This window comes from Gossypium raimondii, chromosome 11 (genome assembly GCF_025698545.1).
Source record: "Gossypium raimondii isolate GPD5lz chromosome 11, ASM2569854v1, whole genome shotgun sequence".
NCBI lineage: Eukaryota > Viridiplantae > Streptophyta > Magnoliopsida > Malvales > Malvaceae > Gossypium > Gossypium raimondii.
This window is the reverse complement of record NC_068575.1, coordinates 40,801,365-40,823,068: the sequence shown is the minus strand read 5'-3', so window position 1 is coordinate 40,823,068 and position 21,704 is coordinate 40,801,365.

Below are 21,704 nucleotides of genomic sequence, written 5' to 3'. Positions count from 1 at the left end.
ATACACATAAAATGTAAGTAAACTTAATAACTAATTACAACAAGAACAACATATATAAAATAGTTGAAATATATAATAAGACCAAGATTTAAATTATGATATTACATATAATTAAACAATCGTAAAATCTTACTACATCATTATTCAGTAAATATCTTCATCTCGTATCTCGACGAACCCATTGAAATTGTGCACTAGTACTAGGGATATTATCGTTTAAGTTTTGTTCTGGAAATGGCAAAGTTTCTGATCTGTCGTCGATGTTATCTCTACTTCCACTGCCCATGTCAAACAAGTCTCTAGGGATGTTACGGAGTACAACGTACCAACCCTCATCGACTGGATCTTTTGAGTAAAAAACTTGTTTGACTTGAGATGAGAATACATATGTCTCATCTATCAGTTGTTGTCCTGTGTGAATCAATTGATCAAAGTTCACCATTGTAAAACCAAATTGATCTTGCTTAATTCCACGAGCTGTATTAACATCGACCCAATCACCTCGAAATAAGACAACTTTCCATTTTCCGTGGTAATCCAACTCAATTATATCAGTAAGATATCCAAAATATTCCACATTTCCCTCGACAGGATTATTGTCCCTAGCACTAGCATAACTTGTAATTGCAGAATTAATAACAATTCCACAATTTTGCGTTCTCCTCAACCTCTCGCGATATTTTGTATGAAATCTGAATCCGTTGATGAGGAACGCACTATATCTTTTAACCACTCGATTTGGACCTTGGGAGAGCCATTTAACTTCGTCGTTTACGCTCTTCCCACTCCAAACCTATTGAATGGAAAGTAAACTGAGTAATTAAAAATGTTATGAGAAAGCATTATAATTTGTAAGCGGAAGCTCCAACTGCATACCGTTTGGCTTAACCATTCATAAAAAGATTCTGCAAACAACTTATTGATATCTCGATGTTGTGTTCTTCGGGAGCGCGAACGAGATCTCAATATTTGTTTGTACTCACTATGTTAAAAAAATGTGATCTTTGTTTGAAGATAAACAATTTTTAGTTTGATAAATATTTATAAAATTTGTAGAACTTACTTCCGTAAAGGTTCCAATGATTCGTGGTGAAACAGAACATATCGATGTGCTTGTACCCACGATAAATGATCTAATTCTGTAATTTCAACTTTGCCGATTGGTTCTCCAAAACTTTGGAACAAATAAGTATTGACTAAGTTATAGTCCGTGAGCCCAGCATTCCTATTTGGTCTGTTCAACCTTGTTTCGACATCTTCCAAATATCTTGAGCAGAAGGTCATACATTCCTCTGCTAAGTAGCCTTCAGCAATCGATCCTTCTGGATATTGCTTGTTGCGGCAGTAAGACTTTAATTTGGATAGGAACCTAAATACAATATACAACATTATCAAAAGTTGTAACTAAAGGCATAGAGGTGAATGAAGGAAAACTTTAAAAATACTTCTTTAACACCTTTCTATGGGATACATTCATCGATAGAAAACGGGTCCGCCAAGAATTGCTTCGTGCGGGAGATGAATTATCAAGTGAACCATAATGGTGAAGAAGGAAGGTGGGAAGATTTTCTCCATGTTGCATAAAGTCAAAGCGGCTCGATCCTCGTACCTTCCAAGTTCTTGAACATCCAAAACTTTGCCACAAATGGCTTTCATTATGTTGGATAGTTCAATGATACAAGACGTCACCTTCTTGGACATACAACATCGTAGAGCAACTGCCATTAAATCTTGCATCAATATGTGATAGTCATGTGATTTTAGCGAATATAATCTTCGATCTTTAACACTAACACATCGAGATATATTTTATGCATACGCATCTGGAACCTTTATATCCTTCAACACCATGCAAAACAATTCTTTCTCCGTCTTGGACATTGAGAAAATAGAAGGCGGCAACCGATATTTCCCATTCGGAAGTGGATTGGGATGAAGATCAGGCCGAATTCCCATTTGGACTAAATCAAGTCGACTCTGAAGATTGTCTTTTGATTTTTCGTCGACGTTCAAAATTGTACCCACAATGTTCTCGCAGACATTTTTCTCAATGTGCATAACATCAAGATTGTGTCGTAAAAGGTGATGCTCCCAATAAAGCAACTCAAAAAAAATACTTCTTTTTTTTCCACAAGTCCGCCTCATTAGGATCGTCCTCTTCGTCGGAGCTTTCATCAGCTTCATCATTTGTTCTTCTGTTTCTCTGCGTGTTTGACGGTTGGTTCATCTTCCCATAAATGAAATTCATATCTTCCAACATGAACAAGATTTCAGAGCCACTGGTCTGGGAAGGAGCTTCTCAGAACTCTTCAGTGCCGTCAAATACAGAACTCTGAAATCTAAATCTATGATTTTCCGGTAACCACCGACGATGCCCCATGTAAGAAAACTTCTTTCCATTGTACAACCATTGCGAACATGTTTGTGCAGCATAACAAGGACACGCATAACGACCCTTGGTACTCCAACCGGATAAATTGGCATAAGCGGGAAAGTCATTAATGGTCCACATCAAAGCCGCCCGTAAATTAAAGTTCTCCTTTCTCACCACATCGTATGTCTCGACACCAGCCCATAATTGTTTTAACTCTTCAATAAGTGGCTGTAAATAAATGTCGATATCATTCCCGGGCCCTTTCTCACCAGGGATAATAATAGATAAGATAATAGAAGATTGCTTCATGCAAATCCACGGAGGCAGATTATAAGGAACAAGCACTACTGGCCAAGTACTGTACGCAGTGCTCATGATCTTGAAATGATTAAATCCATCAGATGCTAGCCCAAGCCTCACACTCCTAGGATCGCTTGCAAAGGCTGGAAATTTATTGCCAAATGATTTCCAAGCTAAAGAATCTGCCGGATACCTTAGTAATCCATCATCGGTTCGTCCATCATGGTGCCACATCATTGACTCGACTGTCTTGGACGACATGAATAGCCTTTGAAGCCTTGGTATCAGGGGAAAATACCTCAAAATCTTGACTGGCTTCTTTATCGACTGTGCACCATTTTCATCGTCCTTCCCATCTTCTGTGTTTCTACTAATCCAACGGGATTGGCTGCATACATGACAGCACTGTTGGTCATTTCGATCACCCCAATACAACATACAGTCATTTGGGCAACTATGGATTTTGTTGTACCCAAGGCCTAAATCTTTTATCATTTTCTTCATATCTTTGCATGACTGAGGGATTTTTGCAAACGGAAACATTTCTCTTAAAAACTCTAACAGCATTGTCAACGAGTTTCCGGTCCACCCTTCCAAACATTTTAACTGAAAAAGACGAACAGAGAAAGACATTTTCGAAAATTTTGATCCCTCATACAGTTCTTCGTTCATGTCATTAAGTAGCGCGTAGAACTTCGCCGCTTCTTCATTCGGCTCTTCATGGGTACACTATTTCCCGGTTCGATAAAAGCATTTCTCCCAATATTACAATCATCAGAAGCCACAAAGTTCGCTGGGAACTACTGGACACCATGATTGTGCATATTAAATGCATCCCGCAACATACCTTCCATGTCATCCCCTCTATCAGACTGATGGTAAGCAGGACCAGAGTAAGATACATCCATCGTTGAAGAGGAAGTACTAGGCGGGCATTCTCCATGAAATAACCATTGTTTATAACCCTGAACAAACCCATCAACAATTAGATGCTCGTATACAACCTCACGACAATGCCAGTTTATGTTGACACACTTCTTACACGGGCAAAGAATCATGTTCTCCTGGCTGGCATATTGAAATGCAAAATTTAGAAAATATTGTACTCCATTTCGATAACCGTTGCTAACCCTTGACAAATTCATCTAAGACCGGTCCATTTCTTAATTCTTGAAGTCTGACGTTGACAATAATTTGCACGGGTAAGTTAAAACGCCAGTTATAACCATAAATGAATTACAGATATTTGTGATATGATATATTTTTATGTATTATGTAAGTTATGTATTATGTATTATGTAAGCATCTGTAAGTAATGTAAGTAATGTATAATGTAAGTTAAGAAGGTTATGTATAATGTAAGTCATGTAAGTTATTTAATTTATGTAAGTTATTTATGTAAGTTGTCTTGGCTTGCGTTTTGAAATGCAAAATTTTGAAAAATTAAATAATTATGTAAGGCAAATTAAGTTATGTAGGCTATGTATTATGCAAGTTCTTTAAGTTGTGTAAGTGTTGTATTATGTAAGTAAGTTATTTATTATGTAAGTAAGTTATTTATTATGTAAGTTTTAAGTCAAATATGTAAGTTGTATTTTATGAAAGTTATATAAGTTATGTAGGCTATGTTTTATGCAAGTTATTTAATTTCGTAAGTGTCAGTATTATATAAGTTATGTATTATGTAAGATATGTAAGTAACGAGTTATGTAAGCTATGTAAGTTATGCAAGATTATAATATAAGTTATGTATTATGTAATTTATTATGTTATTATATATAAGTTATGGAAGTTATTATGTAAGTTATGCAAGATTATAAAATAAGTTATGTATTATGTTATTATGTATTATGTAATTTATTATGTTATTATATATAAGTTATATGGAAGTTATTATATAAGTTATGCAAGCTTATAAAATAAGTTATGTATTATGTTATTATGTATTATGTAATTTATTATGTGAGTATAGTATTTACTTTATTTTCATTAATCATATCTACCTTATGATGATGTTAACGGTTTTACTTATGTGAGTATAGTATTTACTTTACTTTTATTAATCATATGTTTTAGTTATTTATTTATTTATTTAATTTAATTTATATTTGTTTTATATAATTTTTTCACGTAATGTTATGTCGATTTAATGTTTAGAAAAAAAATTTACATATGATTAATGAAAAGAAATAAACACTTTAAAAAGATGACCATTTGCTCAAATGGACAATGCCCGAAAAATGAGTTTAATAAAATTTAAGGCTCGTTTTCTATATGGGACGGGCATTCGACAAGATTTTTTTATCCAAACTTAACCCTACCAACCAATTTTTAAAAATATATAATAAAAAATAATTTAAATTATTATTGAGAATAATATCAAATCATTCAAGTTTATTTTAAATATTAATATTTCTTTTAAGATAATGAGTGAGGACCGAGCTCAATTATTATTGCATTACTTTTTTCTATCGAGACCAAATTGTTATTGTTGTTGTTAATTATTATTTTTCTTTTGAAAGACATTATTGAAGCATCTTTATATAGTGGGTTTTGAGGAAGGACTTTAGATGATACCATGCTCGGGTTAATAAATTTAAAGTATATTAAATATAAGTTAATGGTAAATTCAATTATATTTTCTCTCTGCAACATGGTAAATTTAAAGTATATTAAATATAAGTTAATGGTAAATTCAGGTCTGATTTCCTTATTAACTCAATATTGCCAGTACGCAATGGTAGAACTAATACCGATCGAGATCTACAATCATTTCAATTTACTATCAATAGGAAATATTTTGATCAATAGGAATGATACCAAAACAGAATTAACTACCTTGATAAAAGACAATATAGTTGGAATCCCCCCTCATCTCCAATGATGGAAATTGAAAGAGAGAAAACCCCAAAACCACTTGAAATAAAATAAGATCTGAACCATTGCCTTCACAATTACAAATTAGATTCTAAAAGAAGCTAAAATACCTTGATAAAAGTAAGGAAATTATTCTACACATATCCAACTGATCATATTTTACAAATGCAATCTAATTTGGCAAAATCTAAACTCCATCAAAATCTGAATATAGAATTAACTAATATATGAGATGATAATGCATTTGTAGGATTTCCCTATTTTGGAGAATCTAATATGATAATGGATTAGTTGGCTAAATGATTCTCAAGTAAATTAAGAAAATAGAAAAGAGCAGTGTACTAAATATAGAAAATAGAAAGAATAGCAAACCAAAAAAGAACAGTGTACCGGTTTGAAGGGTTACTGTTGCTGCAAACTAACAACACCCAATTACTTCTGCATTGTTTGGGGACGGTCGCAAAAGAAGACAACATCAATGTTTTGTATTACAACAAAGCAGACGAGGCATAAAGTAAAAAAATTATAATTTTTTCCCACACTAAAAATATAACTTACCGGTGGTTGCGAGAGCAGAGAGCGACAGTGACGGTGACGGTGATACAGTAGATGAGACGACAATGGTGATGAAGCAGGCGACGGTCACGGTCACGGCGAAGCTGGTCGGGTTTGGGGGGATTAGGGGCTGAGGAAGCTAGGGATTTCGGCTAAACAATTGGGGGAAAGTGATGAAGAAGAATCGAGTTTTGCCTGGTTAAAAGGGCTGGAAAGAAAACGACGTCGTTTCCACAGATAAATGAACCCACTGATAGCGGCGTTTGTAAATAAGCGCCACAAAATGTCCATAGAAACGAAGTCGTTTCAGGAATAGACAGTCAAATTTCTGGCATTTTGGCATAAAACGCCACTCACAACATTAAAAAACGACGACGTTTTCAATGACTAAACTAACAAATTTGTGGCGTTTCTAAATAAGCGCCACTAAACAAACTCGAAAATGATGACGTTTCCCAAATAGTTATGACAAAATTAACCCATTTGCGGCGTTTATTACAAAGCGCCACAAAATAAAATTACAAACGATGTCGTTCCCCAGCCAGTTAGTCAAATTTGTGGCGTTTAGGCATAAGCGCCACTCAATTAACAGTGACTAAACGACTAACTTTGCGGCGTTTACACAAAAGCGCCACGAAATTAACAGTCCAGACGATGTCGTTTTTCAAAAAAGTAAGACAAGTTTCAGGCGTTTTGCCACAAAACGCCACTAAGAACATCGAAAAACGACGACGTATTCATGACTAAATGAACCTATTTGAGGCGTTTATAACCTTTCGCCACTAAGTAACCACCGAAATGACGTCGTTTGCAACGAAATAAAAACGAAACGCAGTCGTTTCCCTGGTAATTAGGATAATTTTGCGGCGTTTTTTCGTAAAACGCCACTAAGAACATGGAAATTTTTTAAAAAATAAGTTAATTATATCAATTTTTTTATATTTTTATTTTTAATAAAAATAAATATTTATGTATATATGTCATATTAAATAAAATTGATGTTAATTGTATCAATAACATGTGTTAACATTTTACAAAGCTCGTATCAAATTAAACTTCATGTAAACAATTGAACATTTAATCATTATTCATGTACGCTTTTGGGATTTAACCCATTTTGGTATATATTTATATTTTTTAAATTGATAATTTATATATATCTTTTTAGATTTAGAAAATATAAAAACTTAAATTAAACCTTAAACCCTAAATTAACCATAATTAATCCTAAACCATATTTTCAGGAATTCGTGTTGCTAATGTTAGTGTGTAGTACAAAACATATATTTTAACCTTAAATTATAAACTGCAAATCGTTAACCACAAGCATCAAGCCCTAAAACACTAATTAACCTCTTAACATGACTAAAGCAGCCTAAACCCTAAATCGTAAACTCTAAACTTCTAAATCGTAAACCCAAAACACCAAAACTTACATCATAAACCCTAAACTCAAAACTCTAATATTCACAAAATAATAAACATTATATAATGATTAAACCTAAAACCCTAAACTATATACAATATTAAACTTTTTAACTTATAATAATCACTGAACCTTAATCACCAAACTCTCAAAACCTAAACTAAAAACACTAAACCTACATCGTAAACCCTAAACCCTAAACTATAATTCAAAAATAATAAACATTATATAATATCCTATTTCCTACATTATATAATAACCTACATTATATAATAAACTACATATATAATAATCTAGCAGCGCTTCCCACAACGCGCCGCTAAAAATATGTCTTAGCGGCGTTTTACCATAAGCGCCACAACTGCTAGTATACATCAAGACCAATGCGCTGCGTTTTGATTAATATTTTACGGCGCTTTACAATAAGCGCCGCTAATACTATTGCGCAGCTAATACATCAAGAAATATTACGGCGCTTTTCAGTACTCGTCGCTAATACTATACTTTAGCGGCGTTTTAATATAAGCGCCACTAAGGCTAATATACATCAAGACCAAAGCGCTGCGTTTTGGTTAAGAGCTTTTGCGGCGCTTGGTAGTAAACGCCGCTAAAGATGTTCTTTTACGGTGTTTGTTCAGAAAACGCCACTGTATGTCTGACTTTTACCGGCGTTTTATTAGAATTGCCGCTATTGATACATCTTCAGCGGCGTTTTATGGTTTGAGCCGCTAATACTCGACTTTTAGGGCGTTTGTAATCCAAACGCCACAAAAGGTGCCGCTAAAGGTCTGTTTTGGTGTAGTGAAACATTACTTGAGAATATATCAAAGAATGAGATAATATTACTGGTTTTAGATTTTATTATTAGCGGCGCTAGCTACAAAACGCCGCTAACGCCGCTAATGCTCCGGTCTTTAGCGGCGTTTTCTAAGATGCGCCGCTAATGCTCAGGTATTTAGCGGCGCTTTTTAAGAAATGCCGCTAAAGACTGGAGCATTAGCGGCGCTTTCTAATAAACGGCGGTAAAGACCTGAGCATTAGCGGCGCATCTTAGAAAACGCTGCTAAAGACAGGAGCATTAGCGGCGTGTTTTAAAAAGCGCCGCTAAGGGCCCCAACAAATATGAAAACGGCGTCGTTCGGCTTTCGTTTTTTGCGGCGCTTATTTGAAAACGCCGCTAATGCTTGTTTTTAGCGGCGTTTTACAAATAGCGCCGCTAATGCTCGTTTTTTTGTGGTGTTTTACGTAATTCGCCGCTAATGCTCGATTTTTTGTGGCGTTTTTTGTCCAAACGCCGCTAAAAACGCCGCTAAAACCCTATTTTGGTGTAGTGTTAATACCATTAAAAATATTAAAATTTAGACTTTAATATTTAAAGTTTTAAGCTCTATATTCATAAATTTGAGTTTGAGTTTTTGACTCATGGGATTTGAATTTTAAAGGGCTGATTTGGGGTACAAGTATAAGAGTTTTTATTAGGGTTTTTGAATTTTGGGATTTAGGTTTCAAGGAGTCATGTATGGTTCAAGAGTTTAAGTTTAGGATTTCGGATTTTAAAGTTTAAAGTTCGAAATTCAAGTTTTGAGTGTGATGAAATTATAAAAAAAATAATTATTTATAATAAGCTAAATGCATATGTCATTGAAGGTTACAGATTTGAAGGAGTGTTTAGTATACTGATACCTTTCTTAAAATTTGACATTATTTTATTTTTAACAACATAAAAGCTAAGTTAAATTATTTAATAATAAAATCTATTTAAACGAAATCTTAATAATAAAGGAAGCTACCAGAAACTTTCCCCTTATATATGACTCTTTTTTGAGACCAGGATTCCTATAATGTATGGAAGAATCTCGTCCTGTAAAATCTACATATTTTATGTACACACTAGGAAATTTCTTTCACTCCTTTTTATTTTTCTTTCCCGAAGTAGTGAGGTAGTTCATATGCTTGGATAAGGACGCCAGCTAGACTGTATATATGGTTGTTGCACAAGTGAAAAGGAAAGATATATATTATACTCCCTCCAATATATACTCAAATTCAATCATTAAGTATGGGACCAGAAGCAAGTGGACGTAAGTCCTATCTCAAACTTTTTGAGTCCTGCAAGGGACCTTTGGTCATCAATGGCCCATGAGTTTTAAGTCTATCCATTTAGCTGAAGCTCATTTAAAGTATTATATTCTTTCAAACGAAGACCTTCCAATCCTTTCCCGATAGATCATGAAGCAGTCTTAAGTACACGGGTTATGTTTCCAAGCTCTCTTTTGTTTTCGTTAGGGTTTGATTGCTTATCATTGTTGATGACATGCTTAATCAAACAGGTTATGAATACTCGTATGATTGAAAAGATTAATCCACCGAAAGATGGGAATTAAGTGGTCATTTTCATGACCGAATAACCAACTTGGATGCTTTTTCCCCCCTTGAAGAAGAAAAAGGAAAGAAAAAGAAGAAAAACAATAATAATAATAATAATAAAAGAATGGGGGATAGAGCGTCTGGTCAATTTCATTAAATTCCAATCCACCAACATTCTGCTTTATTGGAGGTGTTGTATTCCTCATTATTGTCCAACAAATCCAAAGTGATGGCGAATTTGGATTGAGCTTTCTAATGAAGACAAATGCAGCTTTAAATACACCTTTCAAATGCTATTAATGTATTTGTATTCAGCCGTCACCCTACCATCAGAAACTAGTCATCTGTGGCTAAATTTGGTATATAGAAGGCAACCCTTCAGTCTTAAATGAGCCTTAAATTTGTGGCTTCGGATAAAAAGCTTCATTCTCGGGATGGTTAATAAGGTTTTATGATGATTAGCAGTATACAACGACATCATTGGCCTCGACGTCAACTGGTGTATTTTTTTTTCTCTTTCACAGCCAAAGTTGAGTTTATTTTTTTAGAAAAGCCTCTAATGATAGGTGTACAATAAACTTGCATGAAAATATCTCAAAGAAAGGCCCTTTTCTTTCATTTTCATTCAATCATTCTTTGGAAGTAGATGAGATCCTTGATTCATTTAGAGAACTTCATCGTGCAAAAGTTGGGTGTCCCAACCTTTGGATAGATACTACTTTTACAAGGGGAAAATAACATAAGGAAAACAACGTAAATGGAACAATTGACCAAGACATATAGGCTAGTGATTTGTTGTATTCTTCAATCTAGCACCTGATGAGGCGGAAGCTGATTGAAGGAGGCATAGGAAATTTTCCCAGGTTATGGAGGTTGATATTGTTAAGCATTGTATATCTCTAAGTAATTTTTTACATAAAATAAGCTTTAAATAATGTATATTTTACAAGTTGCTGAGCATAAAAACATTTAACAGAGTTTCGTATATATAGCGATAAAAACTTTCCATCAAAAGTAACTTTTCACAATAATATATTTACCGGTTCCTTTCTATTGAATTGAAGCACTAAAATAGACATAAATTACAAAACAATTTATGATGCTTCTTTCAATTCAAATGAGATATTAATATATAATTTGTTGAAGCAACTTATGTAGCATCAATGGGTATTGATAGTTATGTAAACATGTCCTATTAAAGACAAAAACAACTTTGTCGTTGTTCTTAAACTCTCTTGATGCACTCAAAATTCCTTAATTAAAGACATAAATTAAGTGAATATATATATTTACTTTAAAGACTTGGCTAAACGCATAATCAATAAGGAAAATTTAAGATTTTAAGTAAACACACAAAAACCTAATCATTTTAAGGGATGAAATTTATGTTCTCTTACCTAAATAGTATATAATTGCAATAATCTTAAAATCCTTTTAAATTTATTTTTGAGAAAAGAAATAGAGCACATGAATCATGAGGATAAGTACTCTAAAAATGAATATTATCTTCCATGTATCAATATACATTCTACCTCTTCAACAATTAATTGCCCATTATACATATTTATGAATAAATCATATATTTATTTTGAATCCAATAATGATTGCTATTCTCAACATAAATGTGTACACAAAAAATAGAAAACAAAGCCCAAATAAATAAAAATTCTAATGATAATATTCTATAAGATGAAATCGTAGGATGGGACCAAGTTCCATTCGTGCTACAAGATCATTAAAGCTTGTTGATGGTATGCCTTTTTTAAAGGATCAATAATCCTTAATTTAGTTCTAATGTGTTCAAAGACTATTTAATTCTCTTTAACGTTATCTTATGCTCAAATACTTGTGTCAATATGTTTATTTCACCATACGTTTATGAATCTTAATGCTAATTACATAAGGCGCCCCAGCTATATCTGTTATATCAAAATTCTTAGAGAGAAATTGTTTCACTTTATATAACAAACCCTTATCTTTGGTAGTAAGAAAAATGTCATCCACATACAAAATAAGAAAACAAAATTTACTCCCACTAACCTTCTAGCATATGCATCGGTCCATGATGTTTTTATTTATTTATAAAATTGAACAAAGAAATGATATCATGGAATTTTAAATACCATTGGCAAAAGGTTTGCCTCAACCCATATATGGATTTCTTAAGCTTGCATACCAATTAATCACCATTACTTGAGAAGAATCTTTCTAGTTGTTACATATAAACCTCACCCTCGTGATCTTCATTAAGAAACATCATTTTCACATCCATTTGATGTAGTTCCAAGTCAAAATGGGTACTTAACACCATGATGACACAAATAGAATCTTTCATAGATATAGGAGAAAAGGTCTTCGTGTAATTTATTCCTTCTTTTTGAGTGTATCCTTTAGCAATGAGTCTTACTTTATATTTATCAATATTGCCTGAAGAATCTCTTTTAGTTTTAATGACCCATTTACATCCAATAGCATTTTCACCTTGAGTCAATTCAACAAGATCCCATATGTCCTTATATATAATGGAATTCATCTTTTTTTTGTTATGACATTGTACCACAATTTAAATTCTCTACAACTTATGGCTTATGAAAATGTTCTAGGATAATTTTTTGCTTCATTGCCATGGTAAATTTCTTATAGATACACAACACAATCACTAGGTATTGCTGATTTCTTAGCCTTAGTTGATTTTGTTAATGTTGTATCAAATTTTTCTTAAGGAGCCTATTCTACAATTGGTTGTTCAATAGTTTCTAGTAATTGTTGAACTACTTGATTTACTAGACTACCATCAATAGTTTTTGGTAATGGTTGGTTTTCCAACAACTATTTATATTTGAGAAGTATTGTGAATGACATTCAATCTTTCACTTGAATTGGAAATTTGAACATCATAATGCATAACACCCTTAAACTATATTTGTCACCGGATTAAGGTCATGAGGTATTACGATAACTTTTCTAACATTCAAAACTACTTACAAAATAAATATTCAATTAGATTTATAAATTATCAAATCACAATCCATTCACATTAAACATACATTTATGGGCCTTAAAAATAGATTGGAAACATTCTAGGGTCAATTCGAAACAAAACGAAAAAGTTAGGAAAAAGTTGAAGATTTTGAAAACAGTGGACACACGACCATGTAACCAAGCCGTGTGTCACAGCCCAAATCATGTGGACATTCGAAGTTTAGACACACGGCCGTGTCCGAACCCGTGTGTCCGCCCGTGTGTCCGCCTATGTGTCTGCCCGTGTGTATATTCGAATTAAGGTCACACGATCGTGTCGCAGGCCTTGTGCTTGACCGTGTTCGAAACTGTTTTGAAACACATGGCCCTATTGCAGGCCGTGTGCCAGACCGTGTGTACCTTGCACTTAAAATCATTAAGATAGACAGCCGTGTGGGTAGGCTATGTGCATCACACGACCATGTGACAGCCCGTGTCTCAGGTCGTGTGTACCCAAATTTGCTTTCTAAACAAGGCATAAATCACGCCTATCTTAGGTAACAAACCAAGCATAAACATCCATATAAACTTCACCAAAAACACTTCCCAAACAAGCAAAACAAGTCAATTTCCTTCAATTTATGTGCCTAACCAATATGCCATTCAAAGGCACCTCAAACAAAGTTTAACATTTCATAACAAAGTTAATAACATATGACACAATCCACTCATTCATACTCAATCAAACTTCAACCAAATAGCCAAATATAACCAATCTCACCAGGTTTCCATATACAAAATATTTACCAATTCACATAAACATTTATACACATTCAAAAGAGTCAAGTCCATGACCATTTACAAGCTTTTGCTTCAAGGCAAAACATATCTCAAAAGTTTATATGACATTCTATGCAAGTAACCATATATCAAAAGACCATTACTCAAATATCATTATCCTAGGTACATGCCAAGGCATACAAAAAGAATTACATCACCAACATTGAGTTTAGGATTGATGTTGGATGTTGAGTCAACAATCGAAATAAGTACCTAACCTGCACACAAATGAATGATCAACTATAGGTTAATTTAAAAGCTACATAAGAGTTTAATACTCCATCAGTTCTCATATCTAATATATTTATATTGGTTGTTACCATATAGTGCACAATAAGTCCTCTTGACATTTCATATACAAATTCAAGCCATCTTTCATTTACTAACTATCATCAAGGGATCAGACAAACATTTTCAATATTAACCAACCTGTTATTAGCACCCAGTGCTCGATGGATTAACTGTAATAGAGTTTTGCGCCTTGTGCTAGTCGGATAACCGACAATAGTTGTACCCTGCACTAGTCGAATAATTGACAAATAATTGTACCCAACGCTAGTCGGATAACCGAAAATATCAATTTCACCCTTGCAAGTCCATAATACCACATTACATAATTCAATATCACATTCACCTGAACATGGGTATGCTAATTCATGCTATAGGATTTCCAAAAACATAAAATTTAAATAAAAAGAACTAAAATCTACTAACCAATTGAAGCTTGCAACAATTTCAACCCTAATGCCGAAAGTTTTATCTTCTCTCCTAAATATTCGGCTTGCATGAAGAATAATGAAAAATGATTTTCATTTCATTTCATTTCCCCACTAACTATGGTTTGTCATTAATAATGTTTTTTTTTATTATAAACTATTTATTAATAATAAATTTATAACATTTAAAACATTTTAAGCCCCCACCACCGTCCACTACATAAATACATATGTATAATTGCATTATAAATCCCTTAGCTTTGATTTACATTATAATATTAGTTAACATAATAATAACTAAGCTTTATAATATATATTCAAATGCATATATAATAAAGTCATAGCCGACCACTAATAAGATCACATATCTTATGGTCTATTTATTATGTAAGTCATATATATTTAATTCTATTTATAAATCCTACTTTATTCAATTACGCGATTTAGCCCATGTGCTCTAATTAAACACTCTTTCGTCAAAATCATATAAGCAAAATTTAATTCACTTCTAATATAACTTTGTAAATATTTAATAAAAATATTTACGAGTTCGGTTTATGAAAACGAGGTCTCGATACCTCAATTTCTAAAACCATCGACTTTAGAACCGATACACTTGTACATTGTCTAACTTCCCAAATAATTAAAATTATTAGATCAACCTCAATATAATACTGTAATACTTTCGTAACTATGAATAAATAATATTCACTAATTCTATATTGGAAAACAACATTCTGAAACTACTGTTTCCAACTCCACTAACTTTTGGGTCGTTACATAATGGTTCATCTTAGATTCTAAGATGAATCTCTCCCATTTATTAAGTCACTCTTAAAAAATTTGCATTTTTTGATTCCACAATTCTAGCGCTATGGGATGGATAGTTAAATTTGTACCTGTTGAGTATGACTCCTATTTCAGTCAAATTTGAGAAATAATCTTTCAGTTAAACTCTGTTTATTTGTTTCAATCAAACTCTAATTAGTGTAGATTATTTTATTATTATTTGACCTATGAATTTAGCCTATAAATAGGCTCTTTTACAACCTTAAAAAATACACCCATTAGAGATTAAAACTCATAACACATTTAGAGAATTTTGTGTTTACGTTTTGAGGGTTATTTGTTTTCGGGTTTTCGGGGTTTAGTTTTTATCTCCATCTTTTGTGCTCTTCGTTCTTTTGCCATTATAATAAATTTATCTTTGCCCGTGGTTTTTTATCCTCTTTGGAGGGGTTTTTTCATGTTAAATTTGTGTGTTCAATTTCTCAATTTATTCCGCTATTTTTTTACTTGTTGTTTAATCTGATCTATCCTAACAAGTGGTATCAGAGCTATTTTAATTTTCATAGATCAACCTATTCAAAGATGGCAGCAACAATGTTTGAAATTGAGAAGTTCGATGGTGAGACAAATTTCAATCTGTGGCAAGTTCGAATGATAGCAATTCTAGTTCAAACTGGCTTGAAAAAGGTTGTTACCGGGTAAAAGCCTGAGAATCTAAATCAAACAGAATGGGAAGAGCTTGATGAAAAGGCCTTGTCTGCAATCCAGTTGTGCCTTACGAATATGGTATTGCAGGAGGTATTGAAGGAGAATACCTCATCCGCCTTGTGGAAAATGTTAGAAACTCTTTATGCGACTAAGTCTCTGGCTAACCGTTTAGTGTTGAAACAACGTCTATTTACGTTTCGCATGAACGAAAGTGAGCTTCTTAGAGATCACATCAATCAATTCATTACTTTTTTAAATGATTTAAAGAACGTTGAGGATTGTATTCCATTTTCTTAATTTCCATAGATAGATTAAGAAAAAGTAATATATTATTCCATCCTAATTAAGCATGTAAATATAACGTGCTATAAAATTTATTATATTTCATATGATTAATTATAATTGATGTCATATTACTATATGGTTTTAGAAGTACTTAATATATAATTTAAAAATAATTAAAGAAACTAAGATTACTCTCTAGTTATTCAAAATTATATTAATCACGACATCTAATTCTAAGCAAACAAATAAATAGTATGCTTGTATCAACAGACAATAAGTACACTTGTTAAATGAGTCTTAGCTTGGTTAGTATTGATATTGTTGTCAATGTACGAAGACATGGGTTCAAGCGCGCTGAAGCACATTTATCTTCCAATTTAAGGGTCGGGAAAGAGGTATAAATAGTTCTAGGCATTTTATAAAAAAGTACACTTAAATGAAGCTTATTGAATTAACATAAGAATAATGTGTTTTACTTAATTAAGTATAAAATCAAGTACCAAAATTAAATTGACCAGGAATGTTAAAATTTTCAAGAATATTTTATTTTTATTATTATCATTTTTTGTTGTCTTCAACCTTTAGCCTAATCGACCCACTCCAGTTTGAACTCGATTTTATTAACTCCATCATCTTCCAACATATACATAGAAACTTAAGACATCATGATATTGGCAAAATTATCTCTAATATTTACTATTATACATCTATTGAACAAAACTAGATATCTCTAAATTTTATATAAAAACTAACACACTTTATAAATATAATAACATATAAATTTAATTAGAAGTGGAATGGAATTATTCTTCAACAGTTGGTGCTTAGGGTTTTTTTTTTTTTTGGTGTATCAATAATATGCTCCTAACAACTTTAAATGATGTATACCTTACAAACTGTGGAGCATAAGAACCTTTATACAAAGTTTCGACATAAAGAACTTTTTGACATTAACGCATTTATCAATTTCTTTCAACTGAGTTGACGCATAAATTAGGAAACAAATTATGATGCTTCTTTCAATTCAAATGAAGCATTAATTTCATTAGTGACATAATTTGTTATTACAAGTTTTGATGTATACTTGTTCATTAATCGAATTATCTATTTAAGTTTGGATGTCCGCTCAAATGTTAAGAGGGTTTAGATTAAAATATTAAACTCGAAAAATGAGTTTACGAATCAAATCGAAACCCGAATTGATTAATTTTATTTGAAAAAAAATGATAAAATTCATAACAAACTTAAAATCATCGTGTATATCAAAATGACTGGTATTATTATTACTGATCACTAAAATTCACATTCAAAAAAGGAGAAATTTTTTGGTTTTATGGTAAAAAATCATTCATCTCAATTATTTTTAAGAAAAAAGAGAGAGAAGAAAATAGGGGGTCTGTTGAATTTCAAATAGTTAGTTTCACCAATAAGATACGAAGACTTCACATTTGGAATTGCACAAAAAAGATTATTTATCTCACAGAGGTCTACATAAAATTCTAGGAAAACATCAATGACTACTATCTTATTTATCAAAGACAAATAAAATACGTTATAAAGAATTAATTGGTGAGTTGGATATTCGGGAATAGAAAAATCGTTAATTTGCAAATTTTGAATTAGTTGATTTATTAGATTTTTCATTTTGATGTACTTGTTTTCGTTTTCAACAATTCATGTAAGAATGAATTGAGGAAAAACTTATGAATCTATCACCACGTAAAAAGTCTTGATAAAAAAATTAGACCCATTTAAAATATGGGTATTGACTCGTGTTTTAATATTTAAGGCTCCTGACCCCTTTTTTAGTTTGTAATGTTTTATATATTATGTAATTTATAACACAAAAATTAAATCTATAATGTAAACATTAAAATTTTAAGATAACATTATATAAAATTTGAATAAATATATAAAATTTTAAAATTTAAATTAAAAGTAATATAATATATATTTTAATTTTTTTAAAAGTAATCTAATGGACCTAAAATGAGTTTGGATTAACTATTTATAAATATAGACAGGCTTGGACAAACTTTTTGATCATATTTTGACTGAACTAAATTTGTGCAAGCATAAAATATGTATTCTAAAACAAATTCATTGTATTAATTAAAATATTATTTAAAAGAAAAAAAATAAAACATATATAAAACTAATTAATTTAAATATTATTATAAAAGAAAAACCATATTATTATTTAACAAGGAATATGTGAGTAAGTTGTGTTGGACATCATCAAACATTTTCTATTATTATTTAATGAAAATTTTGTTTTTTTGTTTTTTAATACAAGTTTGATAATGAATATCTTACACCTTCAACATCAATTTTAGTTTAGCTTTAAAAAATTGAAATTAAAATATTAATATTTGTACTCATTTTATAAATTATAATCTTTTATAAATGTTACACTTTACTAAATTTTTTATAAAAATAAAAAAATAATGAAACTAATAACATAATTAAAAATCCAAACATCATTTAAATTTTACCGATTAAAATTTAGTATCGATATTAAAATAACAATGTAAAATTATCAAATATATTTCAATTTTAAATACAATCAACGTGTGGGTTATGTACACACAAATTTCGAGCAAAAAATTGACTAAAAAATTTGAAGTCAAATTTTATTTATCAACTTTGAAAAGAAGTGACAATCTCTAAATTTCTTAATCACAAAGAAACTTCATTTGATCCTCCTCTTTGATGGAACTTTGATCTAATGACTATCTAGGCTTAATCCTGGATGGATGTGAGCCATTTTAAGGATTGCCAAAACTTGATCTTGAATAATTGGTGTTCGCTTCAAGAGTTGTTGAGACTTGATCTTAAAACGTATTTGGAGAGAGTTTGAATCCAAGGGTTTTCGAGACTTGATCTTGGATGGATGGTTTGATAGGCTGTCAAGACCTACAAAAATAACAACTACTTGAAGAAGATGAATTAGTAGAAAGCAACAAAGATAAATTAGTTCTAGTTACTGACTGAACACCGAACAACCAATTTATCCTTACTTGTTCGATAACCAAGAGGGAACTCGTTTAAAATTACTTCCCTATCCAAAAATAACCCTGTAACTCAATACCCAAGATTTAACCTACCAGTATTATTAAGAACAAGAGACCTAATTTTAACCAAGAAACTCACCTCAACAGAATTCATTTAAGCTAAATCACACATCCACACTACATAATCGTAAACTATGACATTAACGAGTTATGCAGTTCGTCATTAGTATTAGAATGAATTAAACAGTTACAAATTTAATTATTCTAATTGAGAAGGCAACCATTCTAAGCTATAAAATACTGGTCAAATACTCAATAAACCTAAGAAATTTTAATTATAACAGAAGATGTATGAATATTAAATAACAAATAATAGCTAAAGCGCAAATTAAGTGTCACGAATATAATAAATCAAACTTGATTAAAATTGAATAGAAAATGGAGTTTAGAAACCCATAAAATAAAGAAAACACAAAAACAAAATAAAACCAAGACCGACAATGTCTAGCTCTCCCTCTTAACTTAATAATGTCTATTTATAGGGAAAAAAATAATATATGGAGAAAATACAAAATTTCCCTTAATTAAATAAAACATAATTTTCTTGGTTTCTTGGCAATTTTCACATCAAACTTCTAGGTCATATTTAGGTGCCTTCTTGGCACTTTTTGGGCTCAAGCCATGAAATAACATCGGTTAGATCTTTCAATTTCCTTTTAATCAGTATATCATTGGCCAAAAATAAAGGTATGTAGCTGAAGTTATAGCTATAAAAATAAATTTGTGTTGTGCTGAAAGTCCAAATAGAAAAAACTTGCTAAAAATAAAATTTAAACTTCTTTTTCTCCAATTATTCCCTAAATCAATAATAAATAAAATATAAGTGTAACATCCCTCGCCCAACCCGATCGTCGGGTCCGAGCTACGGGCTACTACAGCTGTTGCCAGAGTAATCACATATAAATACTGTCGAAACCATTTTTTGTAAAGGGTTCAACTTTTTGTTTAAAAACGAAAATTGAGTCGCCACCAATCTTCTTTATTTAGGTGTGATCGGATCACCTCATAATTTAATCATTTTAATAAAAGTTTAAATTTACTAAAACGATAATTTTTTTGGTCTATAAAATCCAGAAAACCGGTTCGGGAGTCAGTTACGCGCGAGGAAGGATTAGCACCCTCGATGCACCCAAAATTGGTACCTAGTTGTTTACTTAATGTCTTAAGTGTCTAAAGTCAAAAATTTGAAAGGAAATTTAAAATACGACCCCTTTTTTATTAATGCTATTTAAAAAAAACACTTGAATAAATCGAAACAAATATTAAAGACTCTCTCGTCTCGAGATAGCAAAATGTCACATCCCGTACGTTAGGACACGACACATTGAACCTTTCAGAATGAGCTTGCCTTTAATTTTTAAAACTCATGTAGTGAAGTTTAAAAACGATATTCAATTATTTAAGTCAGATGAAAAATCGAAGCCCAGTAAGTTAGGGCACAATTTCTCAAAATTCCAAACATAGAATATTGCCTTTATTTAAAAATCCTCGTCTCGAGAGAACAAAATGTCATATCCAATGAGTTAGGACACAACGTATCGAATCCCTGAGGATGAGCTTTTTTTATTTATATGCTTTGATTAAAAAAGATATTCGACTACTTAGATTCAACGAGGAAAATTGGAATCCAGTAACTTAGGGCACAATCTTCTCGAATATCAAAATATGAAGTATTATTTATTAATAATTTTTATAATCTTCTTTTTTGAATTTGAATGAAAATTAACATAATACTTAAAATAATATACTAATAACATATTAAATTATCGAGTGGTTACAACGAGGATATTAATGAGCAAATCATGGCACATATAACATCAACGATAATAACATGCATCATTTTAATGCAAATATTAACAATAAAAGAACAAGATAAATAATAGCCATGAATAGTAATAATAATAACAACAAATACAATAATATAAAGCGGGACAATATTAAACTTTAAAATAACAAAAGAATATAAATAAATATACAGATAAACAATAATAACAGATTAATAGACAAACAACATTAATAAACTAATCTAAGGACTATAGTAAAATCAGAATAAAATTTGAGGCAAAATTCATAATAATTTTAAAATAAAATTAAAATGAAAAACGCGCGAAGAAAGGGGGCCTAAGGGCAATAAACCTAATTCCTAGACACGCATCACTTCCCTAGGGGATTAGCGCGCTAGGAAAAAAATTGCAAAGCGAAAAAAAAAATTTAAGGTCCAATTTAAAAATAAAAGAAAAGTGTAAAAAGGACTGAATTGAAACAGACCGAAAATACGGAAGGGCCTGAAGCGCAAATAACCCATCGAAGTAAAAACACGCGGATCCTTCCCTCGGGTCGGGTCACCTCGCAGGTCAAGCTTGAAATGGCGCCGTTTTGAAGCAGAGCAAAACATCGTCTGTTTTGCTCTACAATATAAGTTAATTTTTTTC